This window comes from Amblyomma americanum, chromosome 10 (assembly GCF_052857255.1).
Source record: "Amblyomma americanum isolate KBUSLIRL-KWMA chromosome 10, ASM5285725v1, whole genome shotgun sequence".
NCBI classification, from domain to species: Eukaryota; Metazoa; Arthropoda; class Arachnida; order Ixodida; family Ixodidae; genus Amblyomma; species Amblyomma americanum.
Genome location: NC_135506.1, coordinates 105,900,330 through 105,903,773, shown reverse-complemented (window position 1 = coordinate 105,903,773; position 3,444 = coordinate 105,900,330). Strand labels below are relative to the sequence as shown.

General features: G+C 52.0%; 1 protein-coding gene across 1 annotated transcript in view; it reads left to right on the top strand.

Moving 5' to 3' along the window:
• Positions 1–3,444, top strand: part of LOC144108603 (multidrug resistance protein mrp-7-like) — a 103,465-nt gene that overhangs the window by 8,537 nt on the left and 91,484 nt on the right.

The window sequence follows — 3,444 nt, the reverse complement described above, 5'->3', positions numbered from 1 at the left end:
TCGTTTTTAAGGGGCAGATCTATAGACAACTGGACTTCGACTGATGCTGTGAATCTTGATGTGCACTGAGATTTGCATTGAAACATCTTTGTAGATATTATATTACTACCGAAGTTAACTCAACAACTGGACCGATAGGTCGCAGTCAGGGAGAACACAAAGAACAGATCACCGTAACTCTAACTGCAACGTTTTCGCCGTCATCGGCACCTGCGCGACAGTACCACATCATATTCGTCTCGCGACTGCGATCAGAAACACTACTCCTCCTTCTGCCTCGAGGGAGACGCATAGTTCCTGTGTGTCCTAAGCTAGGCAGTTCGAAATGTAGAGCTTGAGACAAGCGAAGCGCACGCGCTCAGTAGATTGTGCCTGTGGAGGAGGCATGGCGTTATTTCGTAGGTCAGTTTGCTGAGTGGCTTCAAGAAGCAGTAAGGACCCACGTGGCGAGACAGACGTTTCTCACACAGGCCGACACGGCGCGCAGGGAGCCAGCGAGCAGTTGCCGTCACGGTGGCGTCAGTTTGGCGGGCGGCTTCAGCCCGGGCAATAGCGTCACAGGCGAAACTATTGGCAGAAGGGTCATAAGGCAGTAGCTGTCGAGTGGTACCAAAGGATCACGGCCAAAGAGTATGCAAAAGGGAGAGTACACGGCGGTATCATGGCGTGAGGAATTGTTGGCGAACGTCACAAAAGTTAAACTAACGTCCCAGACACGATGGTGGCCTGAAATAATAAAGACACCATGTCAGTTCGCGTGCGGCTAAGGCGCTCAGTAAGGCCGTTAGTTTCGGGATGGTAGGCCGTCGTGAACTTCCGACAGGTGTAGCATAAGTGCAAAAGGTCGTAAATCCCTTTACAAAGGAAGCTGTCTTGATCCGTAAGCAGTTGAGGAGGAGCGCCGTGAAGCAGGAGGAGGTCATGGAGAAAAATGTCGGTGACGTGAAAGGAACAGCTGCTCGGGATGTCGCGCGTTTTGCGCACCGGGTATTTTAGTCGGTCGCGATGGTAATCTACTTGTTCGCGGAAGCTGGCGTCGGGAAAGGACGAAGCACGTGGAGAGAAAAACGTAAGATTGGGTCGGGTGCAATGTCGATAGGCCTAAGCTGGCCACTAGGCGGAAGCTAGGGTATTTTCCGGCGCTCGAAGCAGCAACGTAGCTGAGGAGACAGCGGCAGAGTTCAGGCCAGAAGAAAACCTTAGCACGCAGTCGTACGTGAGTGACGCGCCGAGGTGCCCTGAAGTAGCGGCATCGAGGTTGGGCGAGCACAGTGGGGCGAAAATTGACCGGACGACGAGCAGGATGTCAGCGCCTTCTTTGTGCGTATACAGCGTCGGTATAGAGTACCGTGATATAGCACGAAGAGAATGCAGAGATGGTTCGGAATGGTCGCTGCGGAGGCAGCCAGTGATGGGGCGCGTAGATTTATCACGTCGCTGCTCGTCGTCGATGTGAAGAATGTCCGACACGGACAAAACGCACTCGACGGTATCGCTGTTGTTAGAAGCTGGAGGATCGACGGGGTGGCGTGATTAACATTCAGCGTCTTGGTGCAGTTGGCGGATTTGCAGACGGGAGTAAATGTGTATTCCTGCAAGCGCAAGGCCAAGTGACCCAGGTGGCCTGTATAATCTTCAAGAGAGGACAGCCAACAAAAGGCATGATGGTCGGTAACGATGCTGAAGGTCCTCCTAAACAATTAAGGGCGAAATTTCTTCAGCGCCAAAACAAGTGGAAAACACTCTCTCCGTAAAAGAACATTTGCCCTCAGAGAGAGAGATGGGAGGTGCCTAGCCTAGGCAATGACACGGTAGTGCTCCTGCTTCCGCTGCGCAAGGATGGCGCCTATGCCATGGACACTGGCGTCTGCGCGAAGTTCTGTCTGCTCCGAAGGGTTGAAATGGGCCAGCACAGGTGTAGCAGTGAGGTCGCAACAAATGCTGTGAAGGCGCGTGCTTGGTCAAAGCCCTAAGAAAAAAAACACATCCTGCTTCATTAGGGTGGTAAGGAGACGGGTCATATCGGCGAAGTTCTGGATAAACTAGTGAAATGCGAGCATAGCCCGAGGAAACTACGCACACCGTTTGAGGAATGTGGGATGGGGATACTTGCGGACGCCATGAACTTTGTAGGAGTTGGCCAGTCACAGGATCACCAACCAAGTGTTCGAGAACCTTGATTTGAGTAGGGGCCGAAAGGCACGACTTTCAATTGTAAGTCAACGTGAGTGACAGAGGCAGTGTTCTGATCTCACGATCCTTCTTGTGAACAGCAATTTGCCAGTAGTCTGAATGCAGATCAATTAAAGAAACAAAGGTGGTATCATGCAGGCGGTCGAGGGGGGAATACACCTCTCAGTTTTGTCTGATCACAAAGCACGAACTTTCATCTTCATTTTGATCAATGCCCCAAGGGACGGCCAAGGACAGCTGGAAGGCTCTATAATGTTGCTGGCAAGCATCTTCTCCAACCCTGTCTGGATGACATACCTCTCACGTAGGGAGACACGATAGGGCCTTCTGCTTACGGGATTAGCATCGCCAGTGTTGATGCGATAAGTCACGACACGAGTTCGTTCCTTCCAGAGGATGATCGTTGAAATCGAAGGCATCGCTGTAGGAAACTAAAAGGGTGAAGAGGGCACGGATGTGAAGATTCCGAGCGGAGAAGTTCAAAGATACCGGACTTAAGCTCAGCTGCGAGGGCAGGAGCAGTGCATTTGGTGAAAGGAAACAGTTGAGCGAATGCGATCCCACGAGGACAGTTCCATGCAATGAGAGTGCGATGCCATGAGAGGCGGAAATTCGTAATCGCAAAGCAGGCGCGGTTGCCGGTGACGGTCAGGATGGTGCGCGGAAAGACGCTGTTGCGCTGGAGAACCACGTCCTTGAATTTGTAAGTGTGATAGGTGCCTTCAGGAATGGGGGGAAGCGGGGAAATAGGAACATAGACTGCAGCTTCGCGCAGCAGGTGAGCGAAATCGGTGGCACGTAAAAGGGGCAGCTTGGTATCATATCGGCGCGTTCAGAGCAGAGCGGCAGGTCCCATCGAAGAAGGCCAGTTTAGCAATTAATAATCTCCGCGTGGATCTTTAAAAAATCGATGCGAATGATCACATCATGAGGGAAGTGGTCGAAGCCAGTGAGCAAAAAAGGTCTGTTACGACCGGCAATTCAAACACGTGCAGTGCACAATCAAACGACGGCAGAAGCTCTTCCTTTAGCTATACGAACGGCTGAGGAAAGGCAGGTGTGACAACCTTCTTAGACGAGGCGAAAGGAGGAGCTCAAGAGAGAAACTTGTGCGCCAGTATCAATCAGAGCGTTAAATGGCAGACCATGCACGCAGGTTTCGAGAAAGTTGGTGAGGAGCTACGGTCAGAAGAGTATTTTCGGGCCGAGTTGCCATTTTCGAGTACGGCACCCGACGCGTGCCGCACCCGC